Here is an 18,647-nt window from a genome sequence, read left to right as displayed (position 1 = left end):
ATATTTATGCAGGATACCCAAAACTCTCTTCTATGATAGACATTCTCCTGGAAAGAATTTTGCAAGACACAAATGTCAGAGGGGTTCTGCTATGATTTAACAATCTTGTGCTAGGAATGGCAACCAATGGTATTCTTTTCTTTAAAACAATCCCAAACTTCTCTGATAAATCCAGCTTAGTCCCTTCTAGCAACTTCCAATTAAATGAGTGCAAGAGTGAAGCCAATACATATATTAACATTCTTTTAGCTAAGGGAATCCCTGCACATATCCTTCTCCCAGAACCAAATGGGAGATAATGAAAATAATTTCCCTTGTAGTTACATCCTTTACTACTAGGAATCTCTCAGGATCAAACACTAAGGGGTTTTCCCAAGCTTGGGGGTCTCTGTGCATCGCCCATACGTTGAAAAATACTCTTGCACCCTTAGGGACAGTATAACCGCCAACCGCATTAATCGCTTGTTTGGGCTCTAAGGAACCAAAAGAGGCACTGCAGGATGCAACCTGAAAGCCTCCTTCAAAATAGCATCCAAGTAGTGCAACTTGGACAAATGAGTCTTCTAGCACATTGTTCAGTCTTACAACTGCTTCTAGTTATGCTTGGGCTTTCCTCATTATATCCGCATTTTTGCATCATATCTCATTATTGCCCACTTTAACGTGGTAGGCGCCGAGTCTCCAGAAGCACCCACAACAATGTCCTCGTGACACATTTTCAAGATACAAAAAATTATTATCATAACAATGAAAGATTTACAAAAGAAAAGCAGTTGGTTTGCAGTTGCCTCCATAAATTGTTTGATTGTGCCCTGTGATGATGTGGACTAATTAGAGACAAATTCAGAAATCTTCCTTTTTCCGCTAATCACTCATCATACTGAAATGTGAGTTATTGAGACATGTTATGTTCGTACTTGGAAATTAATTATCTATGTTTTCTCTTTCATGTGTGAACTGTGAAGACCATAGCATCGACAACTTTAAATTATAGAGGTAATTGCTTCATTCATTCCAGTAAGAATTTTCTCATGTTATGTAAAAAAGGCCAAGTTTTAACCACCCCTTTCACAATTGCTTCATTCAAATCCTATAAGACACACAAAAATTAATCAAGTACAATTCCCATAATGAAAGTGATTGTAATATCACCATAATACACCGGTTCCTTTAGCACGTCCACCATCCTACTAATAATTGTAAAATGAATAGTTTACCTACGAAATGAACGATGAATTCAATCTGTAAGTAAACTAAAACTTTTCTTTTAAATCTCAATTATCAAAGCTTCTACTCTCGATGCGAATTGCACTAAGTGGAGTAGGAAGTTCGTTCCACTCCTAGTTCCCTAGCATGGATTGTTTTCTAAGTCTAAGAAATCAGTCTTAAGTCTAATGAGAGCTTTACGAAATGTTATGCTAACAAGACGCGTTAATTTAAATAACAAGATATAATAAATAACAAGATAAAATATAAACTAAAGTTAATCTACGAAAGCTACGGAATTACGATTGTTTGAATCTAGATAAAGAAATAGAGGGGAATTAAATCCACCTTGATTCCAACTTAATAACCTAGTATAGATTGTCGTATCTCGATTCTTACGTGTTCACGGCAAGAATTTCGAGTCTAATCCCTAGTGTTCATGGCATTTCTACCAAGTACTAACTAGCATGTGAGGTCGCCCACCCATTCTCATGGCGAAACACGACCTTCTAGAGTGGAATAGATTCTACAACCAATTCTATACTAACCACTAAGTTTTCATCAAGGCTTCATCAACCCCTCTAATGGAGGTTTTAGCCTTGAGTCATCAAACTAACATTTCCCATTAGATTAAAACTAAACATAATATAAGAAATTGAGATTTACTTACTTAAACAATAATGAATCTAATTTAATGGCTGGAATGAAATAAGAACAAGAATTGAAATTAGATCTAGAATGGAAATGACCAAATTCGAAATTGACAAACTAACTATTTTATTTATCTAATCAATCAGGAACAATGATTCAAAGATTTAATCTAAAATAGGAATTGAAATTGAACTAAAACTTAATTAATTAATAAAACTAGATCTAGAATTCTATATCTTAATTTAGGTCTAACTAGCTACCATTAACAAAGAGTGAAGCTTTGGTTTTTATACATTCAGATCCAAAAATTGTGCATGGGCTTGGAGCCATGTTTTTTGGGCGCAGAATCGTGCCCAAAACCCAATTCTTTCAAATCCAAAAGGCCTCTTCAGCTGCAGTTCGCTTCAACAGACTTTTCGTCCACTTCTGCTCCTTTTATTGGGTCAAGGCTTGGACCATTTGAAAGCTCTTTCCGAGCCGGTCGTTTTGACATAAGGTAGGCCCAATTCGAGGTCCGAGTCTAAAGATATGGTCTTCTAAGTTCTGTTGACTTTGTTTGTTTACTTTTGCGTGGACTTTGACTTTTCATCTTTTGACCAGTGCTTTACAAAGGCTTTGTCTTCTTGAATCTTGGCCTTTAATCACCTAACTCCTTAGTAACCAACCATTGCTCCTTTATCTCATCAAAGTGGCACATTCCTCGCATAATTGACTTTGAAGCCCGAAATACATAAAACACGTAATCGGTATTAACTCTTACTTATTACTCACATAATTGGTCTAAAAGTATGACTGCTAAGAGGTTAAAACTACAGTTTTGGGCTCTTATCACCTACTAACACCAATCAAATCCAAAGAACAAACTAAATTATCTCACTAACACTAATTAAATCCAAAAAACAAACTAATTTATTCAGTAATATGGATCGACTTAACATAATAGAAATCTTAAAATATATAAAAAATGAAAAAAATAACTATACATAGCGAGTGATCCGGACAACCTAAAGAATCATTGCATGTCAAGTCATGGTATATATTCAGTTAAAAAGTCAGATGCATGTGTTGCGCATATAAGGACGTAGAGCTGGTGAGATAGACGCATCAAAAAGACTTGGGATACCTTGAATTTAGCATGGAAGAGATTGATGCTATAAATTAAACTTGTACCAATTATACATTTTAATGAAATCATTAATAATCTCCACTCAAGATTTACATAGAAAGAGAAATGCACAATTAGCCCAATGTGTAGACAAACTAAGTTCACTAAAAGCATTAATCAAATAATATCATAGGATCTATTGACCTTGGCCTCAAATCTTAATAGTAACAAAAAACGACAATAAACATTAGCAGCTTGCAACACCTAGGAAGGTCTAGCATTTAGGTACAATTAGTTTTATTTTTCATTTTTGACTGCTTTCGGAAATCCTAATTATATATCAACAATGCTAAAACAAACTTTTAGTGCAACAATGGCATCAGTTTCATAGGAAAACTCATCATTTGAATCAATCAACACATATACTTACAAAATTCAATCCAGCTACAAATAAAATAAATTTTAAAAAAAAGATATTTTAGTTTTTATCAGTTTTTGAAGAGGGACCAAAAGTAAGCCACTAAGAAACCAAAGCATACCTTGCTCGACACTTCCATAGTTCTTCTCTTCCCTTGGCAGTAACATTTATTTAATGCACAATTGACACTCCCTATTCTGACATAGATTTGCAACTTTGTTAATCCAAAGGCATCGGTGACTTTGTAGTAACCTGCAGAAAAGTATATAAGTTATTCATAACATGGTTCCATTAGCGATTGGATATTTTGTTATAAGCAAAAAAAAAACATATATTAGTAGCTATTCAAGTGCCATGTTTGATGCCATATTTGGTCGCCAGTTTCTTGTTACACATTGGTATTTTAGTGTTTAACAAAAATAAATCAGGGATCAGAGCTTCTTTGGTCAGATGACTGCAGAAGTAAATCAAGAAGATCCATAGCCTTTAGGGGGAATGAAACTGTGTGACCTCTGCATAAAGATCGTTGATCTTAAACATCTTACCTTAGATGGCTAACCTGAAATAGATGGATATCCTTCACTGTGTGACGTCATATTCTCTGACCACCTGGATCAATAACATCAAACTGAGCAATGAGAACTCATATATACCACCCATAAATATCTGCCTAATATAAAAATGTTCACGGGTCATAAGCATCATATCGATTTACTTAAAATATCTATGGTAGAAACATGTATAATAAGAAGGGGCAATAAATCTTAGAGATAATTTTTTTGGCATGACTTTGAATCTAAATAGCAGTTTTGGTACCCACGTGCTCTGCAAAGTCAAGAAAAACAATTTAGAGATATGGTATGGACGCGGAACAAAGCTTCCAGAGATTATCAGCTCATATCAAATGCTACCTTCTATTCGACGCCAAGCTCGACTATATAGTTTCATAGCTTCGAGAAACTTCTTATGCACTTCCTCTGTCCATCTTTCTCGCTGTTTAGATATTGTGTATGTCTTCCTTGCCTACTCAAACAGAAAACATAGAATGAAACGTTACTTAACAAATATCTAGAATGTTTATTGAATGACTGCTTACGTCGTACTTGAATAGCTAGGACATGGAAAATGTAATACCTTAGGTGCATTTTCACCTTTTGTCGTATTCATCTCCTTTAACTAAGTTACAGTTATAGATTGGGCTTCAATATCCGAACCCATCCGTGAACTACTTGTAATGGTTCTTAAGTTTGTCCCTTCAGCTTGATCTTATATCCAAAGCAGGAAATAGCTGGGTTCAATAATCAACTCAAGCATAAATAAAGTTTGTGGACTCAAGCTCATCACCGTGGTCGCGTTGTATTGCGTAACCTTTTTTACACTTTGATTTGCCGTGGCTAACACACCTCTGAAATAATTATAGCATCTATACTGATATGATGTCAATGATACTTAGAATGAAGGAGATAAATTTGGTGTCAATGCATACTTAGAACACATGAAAAGAGAAGTGGTAATAAAAAAATAAAAAAATAAAAAGAAGAAGACTCTAACCAATGATGAAGTACTTGCTGAAGGTTACAAAGTCTAGCTCTCCTGTAAGAGGAATAACATTAATGGATCCTATAAGAAAAACTTAACAATATTACATACAATAGAGTCATAATTTCTAATGGCTCTTTACCTTTAATACAGGAAGCAATGCTAGCATTGGACACGTAGGGCTGAACCAAAAGCCTTTTGATATTTAGCATATATGCTACATCAAATGAGCCTGAGATGATCAATCGGAAGCAATGCTGAGCATTTGAACTTCAATCCGATATTGGAGCTCATCATAGTAGTTTCCATTCTTTAGCCTTTTTTGAGCCACAACAGCCCAACACTAAGACACCCAAACATGATCAAACCGACCATTTCCAACTAAGTTTTTGTTACTTAATATCAAAAAAAAAAAAACTTTGTACTAATTATTATCACCATTAATGATCAACAATAACATCCATGGCCTGTGCTAAAAAACCTTATAATTGTTTCTCCTTCTAATTGATATTCGTCATCACAAAACAAAATTGATTGCTTTATTTTTTCTTTTTAGGTTATAAGGTTTGACGAATGGTTTTGTTTCCATTTTATTCTGGAAGAATGGAGGGAAAAACTTACTTTGGAGAGAATAAGCTCCATGAGATCCATTCCTGCTTTTGATTCGTTAAGCTCAACTTGGTGACTGTTTCACAAAAAAAGAAGTAGACAATTTAATTATAAAATTTCATATTCATCCAAAAAAAAAACATAAAAGTGTGGATATTTACCTGAGTTGTCATCTTAGAGTTCTAATTGGATTGTTCATGGAATGATTCAAAACACCAAGTCTTCAAGGTTTAGGACAAACAACACAATCTCTTCGATCATTGGAATAAGAGTTTGTGTTGTTGTTTTTCATCTCTTCACATGTTGTTGCCAAGGCGTTCTGCTGATATACACACTGAGTCATCTTCTTTTACATTCAGAACGCCTATTTATTAAACTATTTTCACTATGATAAAAATTTGAAGGTTTTCTAGAAAATGCTGATTTATCGAGGTGTTTTTGTCACTTATTGCTTACTAATTAAATGGCTTTGTTACTGCCATTTTGAATGATTATTGTCTAAGTTCACTCCAATTTGTTATACACTTCTCCTATTCTCAGCATTTCTTTTGTTTTCCAAGTTTTATGCTATTGAGATGTAAAGTTTCTTATACACGTGGCTTCATTTATCCATTGATTTTGGGTGATGTCTTGGTTTACATACAGTTTCTCAATTTAATAAAAGATTAATTAGAAGTCAAGGTGTAAGTACATTGCTTTCACCTAAAGAACAATATTTTGATATTGCAAGGTGGTTCAAAACCGGTAAGTTTAATAGTTGCACCTCTTTTTCTTTCTTCCATCTTAAGTTGATATAGTATATCTTCCATCACACCCCTAAGTAGTTTTTTTTTCTAGGCTATTTGTTTGTTTTTTCCTCTTCCTTTTCATCAGCTATTGTTTACTTATTTGTAATTTTGACAACAATTTTATAAAATGGTCAAATACTTGCATCTCATCTCTATATGTTTTTTACAATCTATTTTTAGATTTTTGTATTTTTAATTTCATTTCATCTTTCACGTTCTTATTGCAGTATTGGCTGAAAATAGGAATTGAAAAATATTACGAACACATTTGTTTAAACCTCTTAGACATAGAGTGGATGAGACCGCCTAAAAACATAAAGTTTCTAAGTAATTCATAGTTGAGCATTACTTCATGAAAATTAAGTAAATTAAGCCTAATAAGGTTTTGAAGGGAGGTAAATAGTAGAGGCCACAAATATCATTTCTTGTAGTTCTCTAAGTTGATCAATATATTCCACAATCCAGTTTCTACCACACAAAGTACAATGAAAACCAGTCAACAATTCTAAATTACTAACCAATACAAAAGATCATTGCGTGGATGGCATACACCGTATATTGATTTTAAGTATACACACACACACACACGACGTACAATTTCCCAATAACTATTGGATAACATGCAAAGAACTTGTAACTTACCATAATTATATTCAGATAGTAGCAGCCCACATTTTGTATCACGTCACATGAACATTACTTGGCGCAACCTATAGCAACACACAGTCAGTGGGTGGGTATAAGTAAAACAATGGAACATCAAAAGGGGAATATCAACACTCATGGCTATATGGAAACATTATATGGGAAAAGGACCGGGAAAAGGTTACATATTAGGACTTGAGAAACAACATGAGGTACCTGAAGTCATAATAAATATTGAGGGATTACTAAACACGCTTATACTAAGCAAGGGGTATGGGTGTATCTAGATGGCATCTCCCAAATAATGACAGTCTGTGATGTACACTGTTCTGCTGAATAAAAGGTTGCGGGTAATGATATGGATTGGTATGGTATCCTTCAAGTTGAAGTGACGTCAGATGAGGCATCCATTAAGAAGCAGTACAGGAAACTTGCCCTCCTACCCCATCCTAATAAAAACAGTTTGCATGGTGCAGACACTGCTTTTAAGTTAATTGGAGAAGCACATAGGGTGCTTACAGATCGAGCGAAACGATCACTCTTTGACATGAAATATAAGGCCTTTAAAGGAAGATCGCAACTGCCCCAACAACGGCCATGTCCTGTTCGTAAGCAACATGTGGTAGGTAACAGTTATGGGAATAGGGGTAGAACACAATATGCAAAAGTTAACCTTCAGCTGCAACTGCCGCAACCGACCCAACCAACAAAGGAGCAACTGACTTTCTGGATTGCCTGTCCTTTCTGTACTATGAGATATCAATATTACAATGATTTACTAAATAGAGCTCTTCGATGTCAAAATTGCTTCAAGCCCTTTATAGCTTATAATTTGAATGTTCAAGGTGTACCAAGAGGAGTACCATCAGGAGCTCCCTGCACTCAGCCCGCAGCTCCCCAATAGAATGTGGTTGGGCAGGATGGTCATAAAGTGCGATCACAAAGTACTGTTCAGGATTTTCCGCCCAACATAGGATTTCAAGGGCATAAAGCAGGCACATCCAATGTTAATGGTGTATTTAAAACCAAAGGCAAAGAAGATAGGGATGCGAATATGGAAGAAAAAAATGGAAGGCCCAAGCAGGTGCAAGTTTGAAGCAGAAGTATGCAATGTGGGCAGTAAGAGGAGTAAGTCAGAATCAGAATCAAGTGGAAGTTGTGATACTTCAAGTAGCAGCAGCAGTGATGATATTGAAGTTCCTGATGATGTAGAAGGCAGTGAGTCTGTGGACCAAAATTGTGGAATCCCTGAAGGCCTCAACACTCGGAGGTCTGCTCGTCAGAAGCGCCAGGTAATATATAATGAAGATAGTGATAATGACCTTGTGGGTTCTCAAAAGCACACTAAACCATCAACGGTTGTAGAAAATCAGAGTGAAGCAACTTCGAAAGAAGAGGGGTCGGAAACTGTGAAGCCAGATGGTTTTCCAGTTGATTTCAAAAAGGAAAGGAAATTGAAGAAACCAAAAGAAAGTGCTCCTTTGGAAGAAATCTCTCGTAATGGGTATGCCAAAGTTGAACCATGTAAGAGCAGCAGAGAAGAAACTGTGAGCTCGGAAAACGATGAAGAATTCGAAATCGATGACACGTGTAAGTCAAATGCCAGCATTGAAGTGCCTGATCCAGAGTTTTATGTTTTTGACAATGATAGGAAGGAAGACTATATTAAAAACGATCAAATGTGGGTTGTTTATGCATCTGAGTTAACATGCATCACTCAATTATAATGAGCTACAACAAATCACAGAAAGCTAAGGAATGAAGTGAAAATCACAATAAATAAAATTTCAAAAAAAAACCTCATAAATCAATTGGAAATCAACATAAAACCACCAAAGATAAAAAACTCACACAGCCCCATTTACTAAAATTAGCTCATTAGTTAATACTATTGAAGATTGAAGAAAAAGTTTGAATTAGAAGACAAACCTTGTATATTTTAGAAAATAAGCTCCACCTAAGCTAGAAATAAAAGTCTTTTGACGGATTTGAAGATTTCTGGATCAATCGAGACATAGCACAAATAATCCATCGAAATAGGTCTCTCTCTCTCTCTTTTAAAGAATGAACTTTCATACACCATTTTTTGTCGATGATGAATTTTTCAAATTTTGGATGAAGAATAGAGAGAATGTAAATCTGGAGTTGAATACTTAGTTCTTAATCTCATTCCGTAGGAATGCTGTTTTTTTTTTATGAGAGGAAGAAGACCATTCGGCTATTTTTTTTAGGTGTAAAAAGTCTGGGTTTAGAATAGGTTTTGTAGGTCTAGAATAGGGGCAAACAATTGAAAATACATAAATAAGGCGTGGAATTCCTTTTTTTCCTGCCGAATCTAAAAAAAATTGATGTGTCCACGTTAGAGTAAAAAGGGGATAACGTGTCCACATTAGAGAAAAAAGGGGTGGTGATGGCTTCTTAGGAGCATTCTCAATTGCTCAATATTATTGGTCTTTGATATATATTTTCACACTTCAATTCGGCCATACAAACATACTACACAGTACAAAGCCTACTTTTCAAACTTACGAAAAATCAAAAGTAGGTAGAAAGCCTACCTTTCATCTCGTATACTTTTCCCATATGTAACAGACAATCATGCTCATGACTTCACAACCATGTCCCATAGGTTCTAAATATTGATATATATACTTGGTCACTGAATGCAAACACACTTGAACACCACATTAGATTATCCAAGTCTAAAAATGTCGACAAATAAGAAAAAATAAAAAGATTGGAAGTGTCAATAAACTGGATTCAGGAGGTTCACACTAAGAGTTCATCAAGAGGTTTACACTTGAACTCTCCACCCACCAAAATAAGACACATTAGATGGCATCCCCAGATGTAACACTAAATAGTTGCCAACTCTCACAATGCATAGTTTAGTGCTTGAGGCAAACTCCACAACACATTCTATGGTACACAAACTTCAACTATCCTATGACACCCTTAATCATGTACTTAACAAATCAAATGTCCAATATTTTCTTATGTGATTTAGTGTAGTCTACATGTAGAAGTTTCAAAACGTGAAGTAACACACGGAAAAAGTCCAAACAAAACATTTATGAACATAAGAAAACATTGACACACACAAAAAAGAAATTTAACCAATTGCAACTGTGTGAACCCAATTCATACCCTTTAACCTCCTATCTCTTCCCTCAATCAAGCCAATTTATACCCCTTAACCTCACATCTCCTCTCTCCTCTATCCCTTAGCGAAGATGGGACATCCTCCACTTTGAACCTCTCAGCTGAATCCATTTGGGGCTGCCTACGTACCCCCGAGACTTCTAGGAGGACCAAGCTATCTCGTAGTTCTCTTCTCTTCTCTCTCCTCTCTCCTATCTCCTCTCTCCTCTCTCTCCCTTTCTTGCCACCTCCTCCTTTTTTTCTTTTCCTTCTCTCTCTCTCTCTTCTTCCTTTTAGGTCAAAGTCCTTGAACCTCTATGATATTGGGCCCATCTCTTTGCCCAAATACCATACCAGGTCCACTTGTATCTCTCTTACTCCTTTTTGGGTTCACCTCTTGTGCCTTTATTTTCTCTCAGTGTTATATTCTTGGAACTCTTCTACATGTGATATTAGTGGTCATGAAACTGGCTCACACAGCAACCAAGAAGAAAGAAGAGTTAATCTACCTTTTGATTCTTCAGCACTTTCGAAATTCCTTTTGAAAACCCCTCGGGTTTGAATTCTTCCGCATTTTCTCCCCACAATAATTCACAATAGTCAAATTGATAAAAGAAATTCAATCTGATCAAAATAAAAGAAATTCAATTAATGTTAAAAGAATAATTGTCGAGTTAGAAACCAAAAAATACTGAATAACCATTGAATCACAGTATCAACAAATTACCCCATTACCCCATTACATAAAATTTGAGACTGTAAGAAATAATACAAATGGTTAAATGCACATTTAGGGGGAAAAAAAGCTCAAAAAAAGTTAAATGGATGTGAAAATGGCAAACAAATGTGAAAGTAGCACTTATTAAGCGAACAGATAAGCAATTTGAAAAAATCATAAAATTGCACAACAGTCATGCCTTGATAGCATCCTCACCTGATGCTTTGCTTGATGGTTTGCGAATTCACTCATTGCTTTAACTGCTATGTCTTGTGCAGCTTTCTCTAGCAAAGCTTGTTATTGCATGACTCCAGCCATTTCCTTCTAACCATGCAGGTGAATCAAGTAGTGATAAATTATACGACACTACCAAGTACAAAATTTGTGTAATAGAAAATGTAACAGAAAAATATGAGTGTGAAAAGAACCTCATTTCATCCACTTGAACCCGGCAATTGGTGTGCATGCCCCAACCTTATATGATGAGTGGGAGCATAACAGCAATAGAAATATCCTACACTAAGAAAACACAAAAATAACAAACCAAAAACCCGTAAACTTATAACTCCAATACAATTAATATATAACCACCCATAAAATCAAATAAATAGTAGCACATGAGCAGAGGTAACAAAAGAACAAAGAACTTACATTGTTGTTCCATTTGTTCATCCATTTATATAAAAAGAAACTTAAAGTATCAAAACCACATGATTTCCTATTTTTTGAGTCGAATCCATAAGCGGGTGTCCGTCTAAGAGCTCCACTATATAATATATAACATCTTATAAAGAAACAGGTGATGACAACTCACATAACACTTGTAGTCCATGCAAGGTCCTGAACGATATCCAAGGCACCATGCAATATAAACTGGTGTTGAAGAGTAGCTTCTTCAACAATGTTCAATAGGATAAAAATTCAGCTTTGAATAATTATATAAACTATTGGCAAAAAGGCAATTTTCACCCTCGAACTTGTCAAGTTTTACCACTTACCCCCCTGAACTTCACTTTAGGCAATTTTAACCCTGGACATGTAAAACGTATCCAGCTCCATTTTTCCAGTTCATTTCCGGCACCTGAAAAGTGACGTGGAATTATATTTTCTCGGCGTGGCAAAATTAGAATTTGACACGCGGGCAAAATTAGAAATTCCACGTCATAAAATATAATTCCACTCCTCCACGTCACTCTTCGGTGCCGGAAATGTACCGAAATATGAAGGTGGATACGTTTTACAAGTACAGGGTTAAAATTGCCTAAACTGAACTTTAGGGGGGTAAGTGGTAAAACTTGACAAGTTCGAGGGTGAAATATGCCAATTTGCCTAAACTATTTCTATTATTTGTAAAGGGCAATGCTAAAGCAAAGTTGTGAGTGCATACCAGCATCACTTTTAGTTGCCATTTATCTTCAATCAAACGCCAACAACATTTGAAATCATTAACCTATGTTTTCATGAATTCTAGACAGAAATAGAGGGAGAGAGAAACAGACTAACCTCTTGACAAAGCCATTGATGAAGGATTCAGGATCATTAGACTTGAAAGTTTAACAAAAGGCCACCCCATATCACCTGCGTCTGTTGCACATGAAAATAGGAATGATTAAAATCCACCACCCACCTTAGCTATCCAGACTTGAAAATGGTGCTTCTTTATATGTTGAACATATGCATTCTTACAGATATTACTTTGTTGATCAGTCCTCACTGTGCACTAATCTATTTTTAAAGATATAATCTTCTCTATGATTGATTTCTAACAGTGATTCTCAATCTTTTTAATGTGACAGTAAAAAGAAAAATCCCCACTATGAAATTCAAAACATCAAAAAATGAATAAAACAAAAGATACCTGATTGAGAATTTAAATGTACTAGGCCATTTCCAATCTCCTCCTCCTTATTACTTTTCCCCACTCCCACTTCCAAACCCTTTTCATCTTCCATAGTAGAAAACCCATCCTTAGAACTCTTTGAAAAAAACACCCCACTTTCATTTTTCTTCTTCTTCTTCTTCTTCTTCAACTCTAAGAACTTGTGAACATTTCCCTCTACGGTTAAGCCGCAGAGAAACGGACCGTTGAGCTTCCATGTCCATTCTTCAGGGTCTGTTTGTCGTGATCATTGACCTAGCCTCTTTTTGTTTGTGAGATGAGATATGGATGATGTAGATAGATGATGTAGATGGATGATAGTCATTGAACAAAATAGAAGTGTAGCAAAATCTAATTATCCCTCAATAAGTAAAAGATGAATAGGGTATCGTTCCACTTTTAAGTGTATGTTATGTGAAAGACAAGATTGGAAAGGGGGTTTGAGGGATAAAAAACTATGATTGTAGAGATTTTAGATTCTAATACTAAACTAAACTAAACTAACTAAACTATTGAGAATTTATAAAAGAGGGAATTCAAGATATTAGAATCCACCAATACTTTTGACTTATGACCTTCTGCTTCATCGTTGTTCTTACAAGTAGACTATAATTAGGCAATCGAGCGAGTGCCGATGCCCTCTTGGACAAAACATCGTTATCAATTAACTCTACTTAAGGTTGTTCCTATGTTTATGCTATTAATATCTTATTTTCTTCTATGTAAGCTCGGGCAGCCATTCAATGTATTACCGAGAGCAACATCAATGAGTACTTCCTAATAGGGCGGCAATTCAATGAATCACCACTTAAAACAAACACAAAAAATATTTCCCCTAAGCAGCCACTCCCTGAGCTACTCCTTCTAAGGTAACACAAAGAATACTTCTTTAACTCTAAAGAACTATACTAATAGAAGAAAAGTAAAGAACACTAGCATGATATTAATATTGCAAAACATAAACCCTATTCTATACTTCCATCCCCTGGTGTGGGCAATGGAACTAATAACTAAAAACATAAATAACTAACCTGATCGAAGAACACCATGAACCAAAAGAATCATTACATCTTAAGCACCGACTTCATCTCCTCCCTTGAAGGAGAATATTAGTCTTCTATAAAGAAGGAAGAACACGAAGAATGAGAAGAAGAAGAGTCGAAGAACATAAGACTAGAAAGACTAATTTATTAAGACTCGGCTAGTTAAAACCGAATCTTTTATTATTAATCTCTCTTTGCCTCAAGTTCTGGAGAAAAGAATATAAGTGAATTGGCCCATTACATGAGGCACTTAGGCCTTCTATTTATAGGGGTTACAATGAGTTCTAAAAGCATTCCAAACCGCCATTTGTTTCCTAATACAAATCAACTTCTTTCAGAGTCCAACTTCGTCTCCAAAACTGAGAAGGAAGTGGCTACAGTGTCGTTTCATGTGTCTGGACGCACGATCCATGCATCTCAGATGCAAGCAATGCGTCTGGATGCACGATCCATGCGTCCCAGACGCGGAAGTCTATTTTCCCTTTTTTGCTCTATCCTTCTATCCTCTTTTGTGGGCTTTGGTCCAAGCAACGAATCCTTTGGCCTTGGGCTTCCAAATAGGCTTTAAAATAGGTCCAAGTCGCATATTTAATAGCTTCAATTCCTTGGCCTTCTCCATGATTGTCCACGGGCTTCCCATGTGATCTTTAATGCTCCGAATTGCTCCGTTTTACCCCTTTTTCTCTAATATTCCACAAAACTCTCTTTTTCACCTGTAGAATCATAAAACATAACTTACAAACACTATTAGTCTACTAAGATAGCTAAACAAGAGGCATAATCGAGGGTTAAATTGCACTTTTTGAGCACTTATCAATCATGAGAACACGAAATTACCCATTCACTGTTTCACCTTCTTTCTTCAAAACCCATTTTTTTTATTTGGAATTATTTTTGCGTCAATGGATTGAGTGAGAGGAATCTGAAGAGGGAGATTCAAGGAAAATGAGGGGTTTTGTTTCTATTTTTGGGTTATTATTTCCGGAGAAAAGAGAATATAAATAAGACATTCCACTATGTTAAGCAAATCTAAAAGAGATGCAAAAAAAATTGTATTATAAGGCAAACCCACAATTTCTTCAAAACATCTTAATCTAGTATCCCATTCTTAAAAGAAAAAGAGTGAGATGGTAACTCACATGAAAAAATAGAGATTTTCCTTTGTCAGCAATAATTAATCATATACTGAAAAGCTTTAACCCTGCCAACTATCATATCCAAAAAAAGATGACATTTGTTTAATTCAGAAACATAAGGGGCGCACGATGCTGTACCTAGTTTCCGAATCCATCCTCTCAATAAACAAAGAATAAAGAGTTAATTTAAATCAATTGATAAGCCATGAAACAAAAACAAAAATAAAAGCAATAGAAATAACTTTCCATATTAATAACAGGAAGAGGAGACTAATTTTTCTTCTTCAGAGACTTTTTTTTTGTGAGAGACTTTGGAGTGTTTGAGGATATAAGATTGGGTTTCGTTTTACAATCTAATCATGGAGACGAAGTGTCATCAAATATTGGAACTTTAACCCCCAAGTTGGGTTGAGATGCGCGAGCGTGATGTTACACTACTCGCTTTGCACATCCAACTGGTCCAAGTAGGTTGAATCCCCAACTCTTGGTCGTTAAAGATTGGAACTTCAACCTCCAAGTTGGATTGAGATGCACGAGCGTGATATTATACTATTCGTTTCACACATCCAACCGGTCCAAGTATGTTGAATCCCCAACTCTTGGTAAGTAAACCAAAAGACTAAACTTCAAAAACTTAAACTTTGACTGAGCCTTATACATTCTAAGAATAACTATGAACAAAATAAGCTCCATAACAGCAGAGACTTTCTAACTAAGTTTCTGAACCCGTCCTCTCAATAAACAAAGAACAAAGAGTATATTTAAAATATCACCTTAGCTCCGCCTTCATGGGAGAATAATACTAATCATCAGTTTAGATATATCAGATACCTAAAAGTATTAACCTAGTTATTCATATCTACTGACTCTGAACTTCTACAATTAGATTGGTGTCCTACATTGTTTATGAGAACAGAGGATATGTTCAAAGACTTTTTTTTGTGAGAGACTTTGGAGTGTTTGAGGAAGGTTGGGTTTTGTTTTACAATCTAATCATAGAGATGAAGTGTCGTTAAAGATTGGAACTTCAACCCCAAGTTGGGTTGAGATGCGTGAGCGTGATGTTACACTACTCGCCTCGCACATCTAACCGATTCAAGTAGGTTGAATCCCCAACTCTTAGTCATCAAAGATTGGAACTTCAACCTCCAAGTTGGGTTGAGATGCGTGTAACGCCCGTATTTAAAATTCATATTTATTAATTTATTTATTTAAAATTTGTTGGACTGGATTTGGGATACGTGGGCCTGATTTCTGGGCCCGAGTCTGTGTTGGGCTTAGGTTTCAAACCCAGGTATATATTCATATTTTTCCAAAGAATAGGGTTTTCTAGATAAAAATAAAATAAAAATGGAGGCGGAGATAAGGAAACTTGATTTGCTAGAGAGTGGAGCGTAACGGTTCGGACTATGATGAATTCGTGGAGTTTTAAGATAGGTAAGTAGTTTAGTTTTCATTTTCACATCGGTACACCGAGATAGCTTTAACTTGACTGTATTACAATGTTTCCGTTCAGTTTAGAGTCATTATTTGTCTCGTTATTGTTTAAAACTGGTTAGATTGTAGGACTGTCGAAACTACGAAGGGACTGTTAAGGGCGGCGCCGAAGCCCAAACTAACATTTGTACTGTATACTGTTGAAATTGTTATATTGTTGTTGTGTGGGTTGTTTTTTATTTGGTTGATGTAGGGAGTTTAGAGATGGATGTCGGGTTTAGAATCGGTGGTTGGGTGCTGTTGGGTTGAAATTGGGTGGGATGTTGAAGCTCTGAACAGGCGTTAATGGAGGCGCGAGCTCGAATTGGTACTGCCCTTTATTATGTTGTTTGTTTTGGTGGGTTATGTTGTTGGTTAGTTGGATTATGATGGGTTATAATGGGGTGATTGAATGTTGGGTTAGATGGGGCGGTCGAAGCTTGGAATCCGGTATCAATGGCGTCGCCTGTCCGTTTTTATTTTTATTTTGAACTCTTGTTGTTGTAGTGATGTTTAATTGGTTGGTTTGAGGTTGGTTAGTGATGGGTGATTGAATGCTAGATCGGATGGGGCTGTCGAAGCTTGTAGAAGCAACTAATGGAGGTCGCGAGATCTAGGTTGATGAAGAGTTTGATTTAATGCTTATAGGTTTTTGACTTTTGTTAAAGTTGTAGGGGTTTTCTTAAGGAGAAAAATCGGTGGGTTAAGAGGGGAGGACGAGTGGAGATGGAGGTGGCCGGCGCGCGAGCTGGTGCGATGGTGGAGCTGCTGTGAGGAAGATGACCGGTTGGGCTTGGGCTTTGGGCCAAAGCCTTTAGTATTGTTAGTTGGGCCGGAACTAAATCAGTTTGGTTTGGGCCAGTTCTATTAGTTTGTTGTTGGGCCGGACCACCTTAGTTTCCTTTGGGCCAGTTTAGGTTCAGTTTTGTGGGCCGAACTAATTAAAGTTTTGGGCCAGTTTAAGTTGCATTTTTTTGTTGGCTTGGGCCGAAACCTATTAGCTTTATTTGGGCCGAATCACTTAATTGTTTGGGGCCAGTTTCTAATATTGTTTGGGGCAGTCCATATGACTTAATATAGATCCAAATGGGTCTTTCGATATTTGGACTTTTGGGTTTGGTTTTGGGCTTTGATTGTAGACTTTTGACTATTTAATTGTGCTACGTTTTATGTTGTAAATTGTATGGACAAATCAAATGCTAAAATGCTATGGAAGCTTGTATAAATTTGGTTGTCATTATCTAAGAAAGATTTGACGTTGATATTGTGTATATTTTGACACGTGACGAGATAGAAACTTTAGGAGATATAATATTCCTAAAACACTATAAAAATGTTATGCGATACGTTTGAAGCAATTGTGACATTATATAATATGTTGGGATATATATATTAAATGCAATAGTTTTGGAGAAATAAATGTATAAACGCTCCATTACTTTTATCTGTGAGATGCTACTAGGAGGTAGTAGAGTATTTGTGGATATTTCCCATGGGATTGTGGCGTAGTGCAATAATATATTGGCACGTGAAAGAATGAAAGTGATTATGAGATATATTGAGATATTTCTAAATATTGTGGCTTAGTGCAATAAGATATTTGACCTGCACGTGATATAGTGGAATGGTTATGAGATATAAATATATGACGCATGAATAAATTACGTAACGAAAATCCTGGAACCTAGCTACCACAACTCATGTGATTGGCCCATGTGAAGGGCGTATTTGATATGATTGGCCTTTCTGGCGTTTCAGTGAATCTGAATGGCCCTTCGGGCGTAAGTAATTTGATTGGCCCTTCTGGCGTTTCAGTGAATCTGAATGGCCCTTTCGGGCGAGCGAATAGTGGCTTGATTATTCCGTTCGCAAAATTAGAACGAGACACGCGATATTTTATGCTGAATAGTGGCAGTACTCACATAATGGCTTTCGTGTGAGGGTTACCTGGTATGCGATATCCCGCTTAGGGTAGCTACACACAGAGTGCTTCATTATGTGAGGGGAGGCATGTACATGTTCGGCGTTGGGTAGCGATTGTGGTAGCCAGAGAAACTAGGTAAGACATAGATACGACGTGATTTTAAGGACACGCAAAGAAAGCCTTAAATAATATAATTATGGTAATATGTTGGTTAATGATATATCTTTAAATATATGATTGTATATGGTTTTGCAGAAGGGTGGGTCAACCTAATTACTTGTGCAGAGATGACCCACTCTGTAATTGAGCATGAAATGCGGTAAGTATAGAATATGCTTGGCTGGTTAGTAGTTTAGTTAGAACCTAAGG

General features: G+C 36.2%; 1 pseudogene; it reads left to right on the top strand.

Annotated features, from left to right (window-relative positions):
• The first annotated feature begins 7,098 nt into the window (after nucleotides 1–7,098).
• Nucleotides 7,099–8,688, top strand: LOC147505502 (uncharacterized; annotated as a pseudogene).
• Nucleotides 8,689–18,647: the final 9,959 nt, after the last annotated feature.

Source organism: Coptis chinensis, chromosome 4 (assembly GCF_015680905.1).
Source record: "Coptis chinensis isolate HL-2020 chromosome 4, ASM1568090v1, whole genome shotgun sequence".
Lineage (NCBI taxonomy): Eukaryota > Viridiplantae > Streptophyta > Magnoliopsida > Ranunculales > Ranunculaceae > Coptis > Coptis chinensis.
Note: the sequence above shows the minus strand (reverse complement) of the source record. Positions and strands in the feature narration are given on the sequence as shown.